Below are 19642 nucleotides of genomic sequence, written 5' to 3'. Positions count from 1 at the left end.
CAGTCTGTGAGTTCGAGCCCCGCATCGGGCTCTGTGCTGACAGCTTGGAGCCTGTTTCAGATTCTGTGTCTCCCTCTCTCTCTGACCCTCCCCCGTTCATGCTCTCTCTATGTCTCAAAAATAAATAAACGTCAAATAAAAAAATTAAAAAAAAAAGAGGTTAATAATAGTACCTAATCAAAAGAATTGTTATGAGAATTAAGTGAGATAATGCAGGTAGAGAGTTGTATAATAAGTGTTCAGTAAATTATTGCTATTCCATTCTGCCTTAAAAATCACTGGTTAGTGAAGATCTCTCCGAGCCCAGAAAAATTGGGGTGAAAGATAAGCTTACAAGTGAGTGAATAAAGCAATGGGCAAATATTGTTGAACCTCTATGATACCATGCTAGGAGTGTGATGGAGTTATGTCTCTTCATTTATTTCAATAATCATGCAAAGTATCGATCATTAATTCCAATTTACAAATGAGACTACTGAGGCTCAGACTGTTTAATAATATGCCACAGTGACACAGCTAGTAGATACAACAATGAGAATTTGGCCAATGTCTGGCTGAGAAAGCAGCATTTCATTCATATATACTACAAATCCTGTTAGGCAAACTTAGTGAAAATGTCCAGGTCTGAATCAATAGAATCATGAATGTTCCTTCCTCCATAGCTATCATTTGGAACAGTGAGAAATACTCATCCTCAATGGAACTGACTACATGCAGTTAACCCTGCCACAGTATTGATCTTCTCTCATGGGGCAATTCAAAGTAGTTCACTTAAAAAAAACACACACAGCTATTAATTAGATGCATCAGTCAGTTTCCAAAAAATTGTATCAGAGCCTGTTGGCACTTAGAAATGCGTTAACCCACCCAGAAGCTGGCAGTCTGCACTCTAAAAGCAAAATTAGAAAATGTAACTTTGTTGAATTTAAAAGAGAGTATGTATTGCTAAAATACTCATGCTTTATTTAATTACACTCTTTGTATATTTGACATCGTTTTGCTGGATCTTTTCTGAAACACGATAAAATCATTCATATTTTAGATATGCAGCTGACTCTAAAAGGGTACTTTCCAGCCAGGTGTTACATCCAGATGGATTCCTGGAATGCTTGGTGATACCACCATCAGCCAGAGCTTCATTCTCACCTTCACTGTAAAGGCAAATACCTTGTATGTAAATGCTTTAATCCCGTTAGAAGCTGTGATGTTTCTTTAAATGGAATAAATGGTACATTGACGCTGGGGGTGCTAAAATATTGACTATGGGGTACAATGCCTGGAGAGACAGGAACGCAAGTCAAGTGTGTAGATTCATTGGGATACACTGGAATGACGAGGAAAGAAACACAGAGTTAGGACACCCAGTTACATTAAGCATTTAGTGACAGTGTTAACATGTGTGATGGCAACCTATCAAAATAAGATGCATAGAATTGAATGGAAAGGTTTGCATGGCCAGAGTTATTGTTAAGCTATTAACTAGTATTAATTTGGGAGAATTATTAGTGAAAGATGCTTTGCAAACTGTTATCATCTGTATGGATGTTTTGGACAAGGTTTTTGCTCTTGTTTTTGTCTTCTTATTGGAAAATAACAATAGTCACCATTTTCAGAATTAATTACTCTGGGAAAGACCTTTGTACTCTGATAGAGTGCATTTGTTCTTATGAAAAGTTCTTTTTGATATTGATGTTGTATATGAAAGGAACCTGCTAGTGGTTGTCTTCCTTTAATTAGGAAACTGAACAAGTCAGCACCGTTTCTATGCCACACACACAAAAGTGAGTATTATAAGAAACATGACTAATTTGCAGTAATTCAAAATGCTATGATAAACGACACAGCTCATTGTTTGAAAAATTATGAAAAAGTACCTTAAGGATGTCCTTAGAGAGAAATCAGGATACATGTTTCAGGCTAGAAATTCTTCATTCTGGCTACCTTTAAGAGTTATCTGGGGTGTAGTTAAAATTATAGATCCTGAATTCACTTCAGACCAATTAAAACTGATTCTCTGGAGCTCCCAGCTGACTAGAATGTGCAGCCAGAGTTGAGAATCACTGATGTAGGCAATGCAGCCAGGCCACTGATATGCTCACTACTGAAAATCTAGGATTAACTTTCTGAAGGTTATAAATAAATTCACGCTGAGGTTGTAAAATAAGTGTTGGAGCAGAGTGATGTCAGTAATGTCCTGACTTTATTTTCTTTCTATTTAGTTTATGAAAAAGAAAAGCCCCGGTGTAAAGGTACTGCTCATGTAACAAGGCCAGCAAGCTACAGATCTGAATGTAAATCTGACTCAAATGAAATAAATCTTGCATGATAATAGCAAAGGGCAAAAGAGAAGGTTAAGTAAAATTGTCTCTGTTATAGGAAAAATAAATAAAAATTATATTGACTCCCAACAGAGGGTCAGGATAGAATCTTTCAGTATTACTGTTATTCCAAATACTGGGTGACTATCAACCAGTTTCAAATTTCAGTTTTGAAAGCTATCCATAGAATTGTGTGTTATTCTGACTGAAATACAAGCAATTTTCTCTACTTACCAAAAAAATTCTGATGTGAGTTTTTTCTTTACATATTCTTATTATATAATATTTGTTTATGTTGTTTAGAGAAAACAAGACAATATAGGCAGCAAGAGGAAAGAAACAAGCACAAATGATCTTACTGTATGGAGACATGCACTCTTAGCTGGCATATTGGTATATTTCTGTCTAGCTATTTTCCAATACGCTTTTAACTAAAATGAGAGAAAGTCTGTATTTATATTTCAGCTATTTTCCCCCACTCAGCAACATGTCATGAAATGTTCAATAGTACAATTACCAGAATATTCAATTTTCTTCCATTCCTAATTCTTATCAAGAAAGCTGTGAGGAAAAATGTTTTTTTTTTTTCATTTATGATACTATTTTTTTTGGGGGGGGATAGATTTTTAAATGTAAAACTGTATTGAGTCTCTAAGATAAGTGCTCTATAGGTTTCATTCTTTGGCTCATCCTTAAAGAGCTGTTCATCATCAACTTGTTAGCAAAGAAACAAAGATCAAGATGGTTGAATGAGCTTTCAAGTACATTGACTATCCCTTGCTCTGGAGACTTCATTAACATGATAATAAATAACTTTCAAAAAGTTGCAACAGTTGCCAGTGTTCTTTTATTCTTAAATGTAAACAGATGAACAAAGATCACCAGAAACTCTTGGAAATTCTACAGCCTAAAAGAGAATGACTAATTCAAGTAGTCAGAAAAATGGATCTCAGCCACAGTAGACTTAACCTTAAAAATCAAAGGAAAACTTAAGATAATCACAAGTGTAATTAGAGAGATTAGAGATGTTGTGTTCATGAAATACAATAAGATGCTCTGAAAAAGCTACATTCTGAAAACAAAAAAGACTCTTGGAAATCAAATATACATATATGACCTCACCCTTCCCCCAACACACACACACACACACACACACACACACACACACACAGAAATGAAAAGTCATTTGGAAAGTGCAGGAAATCTTCCACAACTGAGGCAGAGGCAGAAATTAAAACCATGAGATGAAAACAAATGCACACACATACATGTACCCACACCAAAACATTATGTTGTATAATTTTGTAACACACAAAAATATAGTAAAAATGCACAGAGAGAAGAAAAAAAATCACTGACGAACAACAATCAGACAGCAATTGAGGTTTTAGCAGTAACAATGGATGCTAGATGGCAGTGAATCAGTCTCCAGATTTTGAGGAAAATGATTTTTTAATGTTTATTTATTTATTTATTTTAAGAGGTGGGTAAAGAGAATCCCAAGCAGGCTCCACACTGTTAGTGAAGAGCTCATTGTGGGACTTGACTTCCAGATCTGTGAGATCATGAAATCATCGCTTGAGCCACCCAGGAACCTTGAGGAAAGTGATTTTTAGCCTAGAACTTTATAACTAAGAAAATAAAATGAAATTTAAGAGTGAACTGAAGTCACTTCAGACATACAGTAACTTAGAAAGTTTGCATCTCACATGAGCCTGCAGAGGTAATTGCTTAAAGATATACTCAAAAAAATGAGATTGAAAAGTAAGAAAGAAGAGTATGTGGGAAATTAGAAACTGGACTGAATCCAATAATCCAATGAGAAGCCAGTGAACACCAAGAACTTTTTAAAGAAGAAGAATGAGATAAAGATATAAAAATAAGAATCTGGAACATATGGGAATATTTAGAAGATGAGGTATTTTCTCCTCTCAACAAGAAAAAAACCCAGAATCTAGGAAAATAAAACTAACTAAAGTTCGTGGTACAAAGAAGAAAGTTTAATGTGGCATGATTTTGAGTAATAGATGGAGGGCTGGAAAGGGCAAACAATTCGACCTTGACTCTAGGGATACTCAAGAGTGGCACAGAGGTCATAACAACTTGGAACTGCCAAAGCATTGTTTGCCAAGAGACAAGAGATATCATTAAAATGTGAGAGAACATGATATAAAGGTATAAATATACTATTTAAAGCTACAAATTTAATCGGCAGAGAGATCTAAAATTTTAAATGGCAATATAACTACGACAATTTGAAAGGTTATGCAAAATCTTCATCTGACACAACAGGGGATTAACAGATACTGCTGAAATTTGAAACAATCTAGAAATAACAGTATTAATGTGCTTATTCACAGAGAATTGAAAGAAAGTGTCAAAAAATTCTGGGTTATGAGAATTGTTCGTTACAAATCTTCTTCTACTACTTGAATTTCAAACTGTACCTGAAATAGCTTAGTCATTTTTTCACCTTAGATTGTTATACTCACCCATCAAATACTAAAGACCAAGCATGCATCTTTTTCTTTAAAAATAATGTTCTAGATTTGAAGAAGGCAGCTTACCTTTGGAGAGGGGATAAAGGAGTAGGAAATACTAGAAATCAACTTACCCAAGCAAAAGTCACTGAGGTCAGCGAAAGAGCATTTGAGCACAGAGTCTTTGTTATCCTCCTCAGCATTAACTGGAAAAAGAAAAAAAAAAAGACATACATTGTTTTGGGAAATAGAAACATTAACGTTTAGAAAAATGACCATGGTGGCTGATGTCCAAATGATAGCCAAACATAAAGAAGCTTTTTTAAGTTAACGAGTTGAAATTGGTTAATTAAAATTTCACTCAATAAGAGAAATAACTCAATATAGAGATATATTATATTATCTATATATTATATATCTATATATTATATCTATTATTGAGATATTTCTCAATAATTATTGAGAATATTGAAAATATTGAATATTGAGAATATTGAATATTGAGAATATTGAAAATATTATTGAGAAATATCTCAATAACAGATATATCTCTATTATATTTTAATACCTTCATTTTCTTGAGTAATTAGCTACTAGAAAAGTAGTTATTGGACATGGATGTAAGCTACTTATAATTGGTAGTGATTTCACAATATTATTAAAAAGAGAATCTTGGTATTTTCAAGTTATCCAGAGGAAGAAATACCCCCAAGGACTCACAAAGGAATGCATTCTCATGAGACAAAAGTATGGGATGGGAAAATAAAAACATACCTCACCCACTGAATGACAGAGGGCTTGGTTGTACTTTGACTCTTGGCTTTTGTGAAAAGGAATTGTCTAAAAGCATAATGGTGTCTCAGATTGGCAGATGTGTGGAGAAGGGTGACCAGGGTGGCCACATAGTCTCATTAATGCGGAATTTAGCTGGCACTTCCCTGTATTTCAGCCCTTTTAATATCTATGACTTCAGTGCCAACATCTGATTGCTAACACTTGTCCAACCATATCTTCCCGCAGCCAAATCTTCATTGCTTTACTGTCAATATTACATAAAGTTTTTAGTCTTTCTTTTTAGGAAACTGATTTTATTATTGCTGACATATTCTATTCAGTTACTGGTTATAAATTCTCACGAGAAATGATAATGACCTAGCAATTCAGGTAGATGGTCTGTCTGGTCCTGCAAACAGAAAATATTAGGTCCAGGTTCCCATACAGTTGGCTACTTTCAAGGCAAGGAAGAAGCAAAAACACATCTGGCCAACCACTGGCCTCCCATTAACTAGTGTACTGTTGTTTCTATGCCAGCCTTCTTGCAAAAGAGCTCTAATAAATACTAGTAGAATGTATGAGGGAAAGAAGGAATGGCTTGAAAACACTCTGCAAGTTGAACAAAAGAACAGGATAGGCGCTCACCTTGCTCTGCTTTGTCAGCGGAGATTAAGGTCACAGAAGTGGGAGCCTGAGATTCACTCTCCGTTGACTGGAAGAGAGAGGTGGATTGGCTCAAACTCTTTGAGTAGGCATAGCTCTGGGCAAGGCAAGGCAGGGATCTCCGGGACGGTTTTAACGAAGTTTCTTTTGTTATCTCACTCTTGCTTACATTCATACCTGCAAATTCAAAATGGCAAGTTTTAGAAGTGAGAAATAATCAGCAAAAGGCAAAAAATACATTTTAATTCTTGTGATGACTGTTTCAGGAAAGTACTCTTGAAAAGCACCACATAGGGACTAGAACTAATTGAGTTCATTTTGTTTAGATTTTGTCAGGGAAAGTGAGAGATTTGTCAAACAGTTCTGAGAAATAAACAGATTTCAGCTGACATTTATCATTTTTTAATTTAATTTTTCTTAAGTTTATTTATTTTAGAGAGACAGAGACAGAGTGCAAGGAGGAGATGGGCAGAGAGAGGAGACACAGGATCCGAAGCAGGCTCCAGGCTCTGACTGTCAGCACAGAGACTGCTGCAGGGCTTGAACCCAGAAACCATGAGATCATGACCTGAGCTGAAGTCAGATGCTTAACAGACTGGGCCACCCAGGTGCCCCTGACCTTTTATCATTTTTTAAAGCTTCTGTAAAACAAAAAAACAAACAAACAAACCTAACCATTTAAATTTCCAAGTAGCAAGTAAATAAACCTAGTACATAAACATTCAAATTACTATTTACTAAACTGAGCCCTTCTTTTTATACCCTATTCTCCCTTAAACATATACATACTACATTTGATTTTCTAATAATCTTACAGATCAGGTATTATTATTTCTTTTTTTTAAGTTTATTTATTTATTTTGTGTGTGAGAGAGAGAGAGAGAGAGACAGACAGACAGACACCTGGGGGGGAGAGGGGACAGACGGAGGGAGAGAGAGAATCTGAAGCAGGCTCCATGCCACCAGCACAAAGCCCAATGCAGTGCTTGAACTCACAAACAATGAACTCAAGACCTGAGTGGAGATACATTCAGATGCCTAACTAACTGAGCCACCCAGGCACCCCCAGGTATTGTTATTTCTTTGGTGATGGGGAATTGAGACTTAGAAAGGAAAAGCAATATGAACTTATGTCACACAGATAAATGAGGAGAAAGGTGTTCATATTCCAAGCTAAAACCACATCAAGGTGTGTCTACAAATTAGTTCAAAACTCCTGAACATCATCTATTCACCCCCAAATTCACAACATTGAAATGTAAAGAACATTTAGCAAAGTCCATTCCAGTAGAGGTTAAAACACATAAACAACATAGCTATAAGCACATCTGTTTCTACCAGCCTCCCAATTCACCTGCCCATATGCTGAATCTCTGTATTAATGTGAATTTCTAATGTAGTGATTGAAAAGTGAAAAGGCTAATGCAAATGCATTAGTACACAGAACGTTCAGTTAATGAATGTTACTTATCTTAAATTCAATTTTGAGACTGAGTAAAATCTGGGTCATAATAGGTGTGGGCAAGGGGTGAAGAAAAGGAAAGGTACATTTTCAGTAATTATCATATTTAACATACAAGCAAATTGAACTAAATTCCCCTGAAATTTCTTAGGCCAATAATTGTTTAGCTACTCAATTTTGTAGTCAGTTCACAAATAAACTCCAAATTTCTAAGTAGCTCTTCAAAGAATGGATTCAAATGAAGACACGTAGAGGTACCAGTACGTACTGTTGTTGAGACAAATGAGAAAACTGAGATAGAAATAACAAGGCAATTTTTACAGAGGTTCTACAGAAATAAGACATGGTTGAATGGGTGAAATTCAGATAAACCTGGGTGTGGGGATTTTATCTTTCAGTATTATAAAAATATGTATCTGTTTTCACATTTAGTCTCAGTGTGCAAATGGAATGTGACCTTGAAGGGGACACAAGGAAGAACTGTGAATTGACTGGAAACAGAACACCCTGTCTCTTGATTTTCTGGGACCTTGTCATGACATGAAAAGAAAATACCCTCTTAAAGGGCTGCCTAGGTGGGTCAGTCAGTTGAGCAGCAGACTTGGTCTCAGCTCAGGTCATGATCCCAGGGTTATGGGGTGGAATCCCGTGTTGGGCTGCATGCTGAGTGTGTAGCCTGCTTGGGATTCTCTGTCTCCCTGTGCCCCTCCCCCGCTCATGCCCTATCCTTCTTTCCCTCTCTCTCAAAAATTAAAAGAAAAGAAAAGGGAAGGGAGGAAAGGAGAGGAGAGGAGAGGAGAGAAGACAAGAGAAGACAAGAGAAGAGAAAAGATTCTCTGGAACAGGAATTCCCCAAGGTCCACAGAAAGCATAGTGAAATCCTGCAAAAACACTAGACAATTCTTCTTAAGGACCAACTAGTGTTTTTTACACTACATCCAAGGAATAACATAGGGCAAACCTGTCCTAGTAAGTTTTTATGTCTATTAGTCTTTTGTAATGTGATCTATTTTTTTAAGAAACACCAATGTAGGACACTGTTTCAGTTTCTGGGGCCTGGTTGAGAATAACCTTTTACTCTAGCAGAACATATGAGTAAAAGAATAAATATTTGTGGAAGGGATGGGGAAGAGAGAAGGTGCAGAGATGAAAGACTGTAACAGTTGATGGTAAGGATGTTGAACTGAGAGAGACATGTCCCCTGGGCCCCAGAGAAATGGCCTGCGTGGGAATCTATAAAATACCATTCACTTTAATCCACTGACCCTAGCATCTAGCTTCAAAAAGCAACAACTTCTGCATTTCCCTTTCTTACCATATTCAAACACGAGGGAAAGTTTCAACAGTTCTTTAGATGAAAGATGACTATTGACTTAGTAGACATTACTTCATAAACTGGTATGGAGTGAGAACAACTTAATTATGCTCACTGATGCTGCCAGTGTGTTCTGTCATTTCATTCATTCCAGTATACACCTAGTCATTCACAGATATGAAATGGGCCTTTGCTCTCTGCAGGCACTCTGCTGGCCCTCGGTATACACTGGTGACCAAGGTAGACTTAGAATTTCTGCCTTCACGGGACTTGTATTCTAGTTGAGAATCAGACACTGACCAAACCAAAATAAATAAGTATATACACATAAATTGTCTGAAATGTTATGAAAATACAGGTATTGCTATTTTATTTATTTATTTATTTATTTATTTATTTATTTATTATTTATTCATTCATTCATTCATTCATTTTGAGAGACAGAGAGAGAGAGAGAGAGAAGGAGAGAGAGAGAGAGAGAGCAAGAAAGGAGCAGAGAGAGAAGGAGGGAGAGAATCCCAAGCAGGCTCCATGCTGAGAGCACAGAGCCAGGCACAGGGCTCAACCCTAGGAACTGTGAGATCAAGACCTGAGCCAAAATCAAGAGTCAGATGCTCAACCAAGTGAGCCACCCAGAGGTAGTTAGTTATATAATGATAATAATAAAGGAGACTTCCTTTAAGAAGTGGTCAGGGACATTTTCTCTGAAGAAGTGACACGTTAGGCCAAAAACGTGAAGAAGAACCTAACATATAGAAAAGTGTTTATGTATGTTTGCATTGATGTCTGTGTGTGTGCATGTGTGTTTGTGGAAGGTGCTTTTACAGGAAGATAATAACATGTATGAAAGTCATGAGGTAGGAAGATTGCAATGTATTTACAGAACTGGAAAAAAATCTGTTTGTGGCACACTGAGACAGACAGGCATAAAGGAACTATTGCTGGAGTCTAGGTGAGTCTAGATGAGGCATAAAAATTAGCTACTGCTCTTTGGGGTATTATTTTATTTATTTATATATTTATTTGCCCTTTATTTTTCACAGATTTATGTCTTGTGGTCTTTTCTTGAATAATTGCATTTGTCAATATTTACAAAAGATTTTTAAACACTGCCCACCCTAGATGGGAAGGAAACTGGGAGAGGTTAAGATATTTACTTCCTCCAGTTCATAAAACTAGCAACTGGCAGAACTGAATGTGAAAGTTATAGCTTCTGGATTTCAGAGCCTGGGATCTTTTCAGAATGCTCTATGGCTCCTCATGAACCCCAATCCTGGATGGTTCATTACCATGGCTTCCCTTGGTATAAATATCACACACGTTTTTAGCAGAGAGCTTGGAATGTAGAAACCACAGAGCTAAAGCCAACTGAGCTTGAACCTATAGCTCAGAACCTATAATTCTATATCCACAATCTTAACAAACTGTGGAATATAATTTGATGAAAAAATGAACATGTGCTGCTTGGTACATATCAACAGGAAATGCCTACCCACCATGTATCTAAACTGTATTTCTTGTGCTGATCTATAAAAGAATAGATATGAATAATATATAATCTGCTCTGAGTTAACAATGTGTGTAACTGATTTACACAAAATAAGTATCAATTATTATTTTTAAGACTGATTTTTATTTAGTTTTTTATCATTTATGTAGTGATTTCAAACAATTCTTGAGTGCTGTCTCTAGGCCAGACTTTGACCCAGTGTTGAGTGTAACATGGTGCTTACTCAGAGGGGAAGCACAAACACAAAAACAGTTTTTATACTAAAAAGAGAATATAAAATATACACAGGGCATTATAAAACCACCCAAGAGAAACTCCTAATACAGGTGGTAATGCCAGTGAAGTCTTGTCTATGAAGGTAATCCGACTGGATTATTTTTGGCGTATTCCTACTCCTACTTCTCCATCTTTATTTATAATTCGTGGGTTCAACACATTTTCTTCAAAGGACTATGCATGTAAGATAGAAAGCTCCCCATATAAAACACGATTGCTGAAAATATTTATCAAATGCAACACTCAACGAAAATTGAGAAAATAACGTTGAAGATGAAACGAAGGTCCTTCCTACATACAGCTCTTCATTTTCCTTCCTATGGGTCTTCGGTGCAGTGCTTTCTCATCTCCTCAGCTGTTGAGGGTTTCCAAAGCTATTATACAGATAGTCTTTGCTAGAAACCAATATAGTCTAAGCTCTAAGTCTGATATCCTAGCATTCTAAAGAGTACAAAGTTTCTTTTCAAAGTTCCATATTAAATATCATCATATTCTGCTTGGCATAACTAACAGTATCTGTTCTTCACACGGAATGATTAACATCAGCTACCCCCATAGCATTCAGAACATTTTTCTTCTGTGCCCCAAAGTTCCATTTCTTTCCTTGTGTGGCTTTACCTGATACCCTCGAATAATATTGATTCAATATTATTTAAAACTAATAACCAGAGAAGAGACCACAGTAACATGCCAATTTTGGTAAGCATATGCAGCTCCTGAGTTCAAGGATAAATTTGTCAACTGCAGCCCATGTGTCATTTTCTATAGAACAGATTTTTCTAAAGCAACAATTAGCTACTTCCAATTGTTCTAAAAGCACTTCGTAAATGCTGACATACTTAAAGGAATCTACTGAAATAACATTTTACTTGTGCATACCCAAAGGTCCAAGAGATATAATTGCAAATAAGATATCTTCTAGAAATGAAGTCTCAAAATGTCTGACACCAAAGGAAGAAAAGTTGCCATTCAGATACCATTTAATTCAATGGGCTTTGAGTTGATATAGAGTTTTAATTGGAAGAAACAGATCCTTAGAAAACTTCAAAGGGACAATAGGAGAGTAAAGAAAAAAATGGTTGATTTTCTTAGTGTAAAATATACATTTTCAAAAGATGTACTCTTTTGGTAAAATTTTTCTTCAAGAAAACTAACTCATCCTAAGACTCGTGTGAAAAAAATATATTTATTCTTTAATAGAATGAACTCTGAAATTTCTACCAAGTAAATGGTTAGAAGAATTCTGGAAGACTTGTGGTAAAATAAAATGATAATATGACCTAATGGGCTTTACATAATGTCTATAAGAGAGAGATTGAAAAAATAACAAATGTAGTTGTCTGACTCTTGTTCTAATCTCAAGATGCATTATGTGGTTTAGGAAAACTTTACACCTTACTCAGAAATATTTTAAAATTGATGGTCCAAGAATGCCAGGATGCCATTTGATTCTATAAAATTCAAACACACTCTCCTATAATAGTAGATTATAGGAAAGCACATTTATTTAAATAATAAGCATTGAGGAAAAAATAGAAATATAGACAGAATTTTCTTCTTCTCTTCTGTGTCAAAATCACTGTAGCTCTGTTGTGTTTAAAGAAACATCTCTGATTTGTTGCTTGAGTGTGCTCTTTTTGCTGGAAGTTATTGCTGGTTTAAAAGCTCCATTTACTGAGTGCCTATGAAGTGCCAGGAGCATCCTGTATGTTATCAGTAATTCTCATACTAGTCCTGTTAAGATTTTCCATCCCCATTTTAAATGTGACAATCAAAGGATTTAGGTAACTGGTGTCTAGTCCCACACGTAGGAAGTGTTGGAGCCTGGAGCAAACAGGGTCCATCTAACTTCCAGGTCTCTGCTCTTTGCAATTAAACATGCAATTTCTTTGTTTACCCAGAAACTTCTTTTACAATAGTTTGCTCTTCTTTCATTTTTCAGTTTTACTCTCACTTCGAACAAGGAAAAGTATATCTCTTGTAGCAGAGTCCTAGTAGAATAGGATGGCTAACTGAGAGTAAGTGAAACAAGTTTAATAAAGGGATTATTTAGAAAGGTGTGGGCAGGTCTAAGAGAAACCAATAAATGTTGTTGAAGTTCCCTACAGCTAACAAGGGCCAAAAACCTTTATTATCCTTGGAGCTGCAGACTAGGGAGAGGGAGCCGACATAAGAACCTAGAGATGATTATATCTGGAGGAGAGGAAATCCTGCAGAACCTACGTGATGAGAGAGCAGAACGCAGCCACTGTAAAACCACAGAAGGGCATGGAGCGAGCCAGGGAAACAAAATACCCCAACCTCTCTTTTGTCAATTTCTAATCTGCTGCTGATGCTTCCCAACTGGTCAAATCTAAATAGTAGTTAGAGGTCATGCAAACTCTTGTTTGTTGTAGTCCACAGATATCTGCTCTCTGGGGAACAGAACAAGGTAGAATATGGTGCAGGATGGATTTAGAGGGATGAACCAAGATTATTCACTACACACATACGATGTAGAACTTGGGGGGAACTTTCAGCATAACCTTTGGGGACAGAAAGAAACATTACATACTTTTACCATTAGAGAATACAATTATAAGGTTGGTTGCAAGTATTCTAAGATGTTTACAAGTAAACATGGAAAAGGAAACTATTGATTTTATTGTACTTTTGACTGGCTGGTTAAGTGCAAGACTGTGCAGGAGACAAAAGTAAACTATGCATACTCAGCCTTGAAACAAGAGTGATTAGCAAAATCAAAATTTATCTCATTCAATTAAAACATAATAGGTATTGGGGCGCCTGGGTGGCTCAGTCGGTTGAGCGTCCGACCTCAGCTTAGGTCACGATCTCACGGTTCGTGAGTTCGAGCCCCGCGTCAGGCTCTGGGCTGATGGCTCAGAGCCTGGAGCCTGCTTCTGATTCTGTGTCTCCCTCTCTCTCTGCCCCTCCCCCATTCATGCACTGTCTCTCTCTGTCTCAAAAATAAATAAACATTAAAAAATTTTTTTTAAATAAAAAAAAACATATTAGGTATTAGGGTGAATAAGTAAAGGTCTCCAATAAATCTAATGCAAGACAGAATACTCTAAGAAAGGCACTAAGTTATGAAGGGGTTTTTAAAGTGGTGAAATACATGTTCAAAGCCCCAAAGGTTGAAATGAGAGGTCTCATTTTATCTTTATCTGTGTTATTTCTAATTTACAAGTCACACAGCCCACCCCAAATAAGTTCATTTTCTTTGCTGTATGTCCTCTTAGAAATATATACTTTGCTTTAATAGAACTCACATTTGCATTTATTTATTGGACTATTATTTAACATACAGTCTTTCTAGCTGTACGGTAAGTTCCATGAGGGCAAGGACCATGTTTACCTTGTTCACAGCCACAGTGCTAGCACGTGGCACTGGGTCTGCATATTACATATAATTACATATAATTATATTACGTATAATTATGTATAATTACATAAATTACGTATATTTGCATAGTATGCAAATAAATACTTATAAGACTCAAATGAAGCTCTATTAATTGAGTTTACCAATTAATATCTTCATTTGACAAGTATTTAATAGATTCTAGATATTCTTTCTAGACCATAGGTTACAGAGATAAAACTCCTTGTCCCCACAGAGATTGAAATACAGATTTGAAGGGGTACATGCACCCTAATGTTTATAGTAACATTATCAACAATAGCCAAACTATAGAGAGAGCCCAAATGTCCACGGACTGATAAATAGACAGACACACACACACACACACACACACACACACACACACACACACACAAACACACACACACACACACGCACTGGAATATTACTCAACTATCAAAAAGAATGAAATCTTGCCATTTGCCATGACTTGCATAGAGCCAGAATGTATTATGCTAAGTGAAATAAGTCAATCAGAGAAAGACAAATACTGTAAGATTTCACTCATATGTAGAATTTAAGAAACAAAACAGATGAACATATGGGAAGGAGGAAAAAGAGGAGAGGTAAACAAACCATAAGAGACTCTTAATGATAGAGAACAAACAGGATTGATGGAAGGAGGTGACAGGGAGTAGATGGGTGATGGGTATTAAAGAGAGCACTTGTGATGAGCACTGGGTGCTGTATGTAAGTGATAAATCACTGAATTCTACTCCTGTAACCAATATTGCACTGTTTGTTAACTAATTAAAATTTAAATAGATAAATAAATAAATAAATAAATAAAATATCAAGGGGACATCAAGAGGCATTTACTCTTCATGAAACAGTGTTCTGAATCTTGAATGTTCATACAACCTATTACCTATAATGCTTTTTGGAATACAAATGAGTTTCTTCTTTAAATTAAATGTTTATATGGTAGTGACATAAATATGAACATTATTATTACAAAAACAATGATCCACATATGATTTGAGCTATTCCAAATCCTACTCCTCCCTCCTCAGTGGCCATTAATTTCCTTGCTTCCCTTTTAGTACTCAAACAGATTTTGGCAGTAATTGAAGCTGAGAGTAAGAGATTGCTGGTATTAAGGAAATGTGCTATGATGCAAAGGGATTTCTTTAGGATGCACGGTGGAAAAAGTTAAAAACTAAAAATAAAAAAAGAAGCATGAGATAAACCTTTAGCTGAGATTCTCCCCATCATTTTGTGTGTGTGTAAAGGAGTAAGACAGAACTCCTGATCATTCTTGCCTGCTTCATGCAAGGCAATTCCAAATGAAAACAAATTCTTGGGTTTGGATTAGGATATAAAATTTGAAGTTTTATAGTACTTCTGACAAGCTGCAAAGTTCTAATGTTTACACTATCACAGGACAAACTGTTCCACTGTGAAGAGCTCAAAGATGGCATTTGGATTTTGCCCAAGTGCATGGGCCCAGCAAAGAAACCTGGATTACACCCGATTCTTGAAGTGGGAAGGATCTGAAGACTCCTACCACATCTCACAAGTCTATGATGGCATTTTGAAAACCTAAAAATCTAATTAAATGTGTTGCAACCAAGACTTATTGGTAAAACCAGTTAAGTCAACTAGAAGCAACTGATGTGTAGACTCTGAACCTAAACACAAGTGTGACTAGTCTAACCAGTACTGCATCAGGGCACAACCTGTTCTATATTTTTAGCCTGCCACGAACATTTGTAAACACAGAACTTCCCACTTTTTGCCACCTGTTACTGTTGTTTTACTTATGGGTTTCACCATAGTGTGCCAAAGGCTGGCAATTTCCATATCTTCTCTTGAACATAGTTTGATATTTTATAATTGAAAGCTCATTTCAAAAGCTTAAGAATGGGAAAAAACTAACTTCTACTAGAAAAGAAAACAGAAAAATGGTATTGATTCTGGATATTTTTTCAATAAGTTTAGGATAAGAAAATTTTTGCTGTTAGTATTATGGTTTTTTAAAAAGTCCATTTTAAAAGATAAAGGATAAGTAATATCCTGCAGAGCTTGAACTCATGAACCAGGAGATCATGACCTGAGCCAAAAGCAATAATCTCACGCTTAACTGACTGAGCCACCCAGGTGCCCCTTATGGTCAACTATTTCTTTAAAAGGCTGCATTCTCCATTCAGTTGTCTTTGCACCTTTGTCAAAGATCAGTTGTCTCTACTTGTGTAGGTTATTTTCTGGGTTTTCTATCCTGCTCTGTTGATTATGTGTCTATCCTTTCACCTATACCAAGTTGTCTTGACGACTCTAGCTTTATAGTGTCTCTTAAAAACAGGTAGTACTAGTTCTCAAACTTTGGTTTTTTTTTTTTATTGCTTTGACTATTTGAGTTATTTTACCTTAACTTATACACTTTAAAAATTTTTAAATGTTTTTATTTATGTTTGAGACAGAGAGAGAGCATGAGCAGGGGAGGGACAGAGAGAGGGAGACACAGAATCCGAAGCAGGCTCCAGGCTCCGAGTTGTCAGCACAGAGCGGACGCGGGGCTCGAACTCACAGAGTATGAGATCATGACCTGAGCTGAAGTCAGACGCTTAACTGACTGAGCCACCCAGGTGCCCCTTACCTTATACACTTTAGAATCAGCTTATCTATAATTGGTTTATCTATAATTGTTGACATTATAATTGAGATTGAATTAAATCTATATATCATTTTGAGGAGAATTAACATCTTAACTGTATCAAGTTTTCCAGTCCATGAACCCAGTGGAATCATATTTTTGCAGTTTTCTTCATACAAATAATGCACATATTTTATTAGATTTATAGCTAGCTGTGTCATTTTGTTGGAGCCTTTAAAAAGTTCATATATTCTTTTAAATTTCAATTTTCTAGTTTTCAATTGTGCATTGTTTATGTAAAGAAATGCAATGATTTTTGTGTATTGACACTGTATTCTGTCAACTTGGAAACTTACTTATTAGCTTCAAGAAAATTTTTTTTTCTTTATGGCCTGTTAAACATTAGAAATTCAATTCCCTGAATCATTCCTTGGAATTCCCTATGTAGACAAGCATGTTGTCTGCAAATAAGGGTAGTATAACTTCTTACTTTCCAATTGGATACCTTTTCTTCTTCTATCCTTGTTTTATTCTCTAGGACTTCCAATGCAATATTGTGTAGGAATGGTGGAAGTAGACAACCTTGTCTAATTACTGATCTTAGTGGGAAAGCAATCTTTCACGATTAAGTATGATGTTAAAGGTTAAGTTCTTTATAAATGCCCTGTATCAAATGGAGGAAGTTTCTTTGTATTCCTGGGTTGCTGACACTTTTAGAATGACAGATGTTGGATTCTTTTGTCTATGTCTATTGATGTATCAGGTAGTTCTCCTATCAAATCTGTCAGTGTGGCAAATTATACTGATGGATTTTTTTGGTGTTGAACCAGCCTTGCATACCTCTGTGATAGTTGTTATATTTAATTCTCAAATAAAACTGAAAGAAAGCTTTCATTATAAATACTCAAGAGTGAGAAAACAAAAATTAGAAACATTCACCCCATAATTGCCAAACCTACGATCTGAACTCAAGTCCATAGGATCCCCAAGCTATGTACCTCTCACTGTAGTACCACCTTTCATACATTCAAGAAGAAATACTATTGATGGGCTCTAGGGCAACCACAAAGCTTCTCCCTTCTTATAGTCCACTTCCAAGGTATGGAAATTTTTGTTGTTGACAGTAAAGCCAATAGGTACACCAACAAAAAGGTTGCCGTGGCCAGACTCTCTTGGACTTGCCTATCTCTTGCCTATCTTCTCTTATAAAAGTGAAGCAAGAACAGTATAACTAGAGCTTATGCAGCTAATCTTCTGGACGATGGTTTAACCAGTTGAGATTACACTTTAGGTATGTTTTCATTTTCCTTCAATATTTCCTTGTGTTTATCAAGGCTTTGAAAGAATGTAATATTAAGTTTATAATTAGCTATAGGCCAAGAAGAAACACACCTAGGAGGCCAATAGATCTGCTATTTGTTATTTTATATCTTAAAACAGAGCCCAGTTTAGCAGAGTCAGCAATTTCATGTAGAATTTTGAGGCCAAGGCCCCAGTTAGGAAAAAAAAAAAGTGATTTTTCCTGAATGTATCTTGTATCTTCTCTGCATATCTTTCACATGGATCTATTGTAAGATTTGAAAATAATTACCCTGGGTTTCAGCTAAGTCTTTGTCTTAACACAAAAAATAATTACAATTTGACTGGATTACAAATCCCCAGGAATCCTGGTTTCCCATTTTTTTTGTCTAGTTACACAGAATTATTGAAACATACTTACTTAATAGAAATACCAACATTCAAATAAAGTCTAAGGGACAACAGACAACTGTTTTCATAAATGTTATTTTATTTAGGGTAGAGAAGGAGACTAGAGTGTGGATGATCTTATCATATAGATACTTACATATCAAGAGTATCATTAAAGTATTTAGAGCTACACCACCTGTTATGTAAAATGGAATAGTTAATAAGAAAATAATTTCCAATCTATACAAAATCAATGCTGAGCACTTTAATCATTATATCTAAGCTAAAAAAAGTAAAAAAAAAAAAAAAAGAATATTCCGTTTACTTCAGTCAAAATCTAATGTCAAAAACTTCAAATGAGTTTCGTTGCCTCCTAATTTTCTTTTAAAAGCTGTCTGAATATAAATGTTCTGTTCTTGTCACTATGATACAGAATGTATTTAAATTGACAGACTGACATTATAGAAAAGAACGTTTTCAAAATTTTTCATATTGTGCAGATTTAGTGCCCAGTTCAAAGATAAAGGGAAAGAAAATATGTGCCTGGGTTTATTTCACAGGTTTTTCAAAAAAAAAACACTGATAAGTTCTTGATAAGTCTTTTCCAAAGTGACACCCAAAAGAACAAAGAAATGGTATGGAATTCTTTTTTTTTTTTTTTTAATTTTTATTTTACAGAGAGAGAGAGAAAAAGGGAGAGGGACAGGGAGAGAGAGAGAGTGAAAAGGAGAGGGATAGAGGGAAAGAGAGAGAGAGAGAGAGACAGACAGACAGACAGACAATATCCCAAGCAGGCTCCATGCTCAGTAAGAAGCTTGATGCAGGGCTCAATCCCATGACCCTGAGACCGTGACCTGAGCTGAAATCAAGAATCTGAGCCACCCAGGTACCCCTGGTCCAGAAAATTTTCTAATCCTTAAAAAGAAAAATGGACTGATGCATAAAGAAGTGCTACTTTTTGCAATGAGAACAATGGAAAAGAAATGCAGTCAGATACAAAAGGCAGGAGCCCACTGGGTCTCTTAGCAAAATCTGCCCGCACAGTTCCTGATTGGGATATACATTTTCAGGTTACTTTCTTTCTTTTTAACTCGCTGACTGGATTACAAGCCCTTTGCAGTCAAAGAGGCAGCAGTGG

The 19642-nt window shown here is 35.9% G+C and overlaps 1 protein-coding gene across 1 annotated transcript in view; it reads right to left on the bottom strand.

The window, feature by feature from the left end:
• ANO3 (anoctamin 3) overlaps positions 1 to 6396 on the bottom strand; it is a 184780-nt gene extending 178384 nt beyond the window's left edge. The window contains exons 1-2 of the mRNA XM_042905626.1: positions 6218 to 6396; positions 4933 to 5004 (exon numbers count right to left, since the gene is read on the bottom strand). The gene's annotated coding sequence lies outside the window, so the exon portion shown is untranslated. The remainder of the gene's footprint in view (positions 1 to 4932; positions 5005 to 6217) is intronic.
• Positions 6397 to 19642: the final 13246 nt, after the last annotated feature.

The sequence above is a fragment of the Panthera leo genome, chromosome D1, assembly GCF_018350215.1.
Source record: "Panthera leo isolate Ple1 chromosome D1, P.leo_Ple1_pat1.1, whole genome shotgun sequence".
NCBI classification, from domain to species: Eukaryota; Metazoa; Chordata; class Mammalia; order Carnivora; family Felidae; genus Panthera; species Panthera leo.
This window is presented reverse-complemented; position numbering and strand designations above follow the sequence as displayed.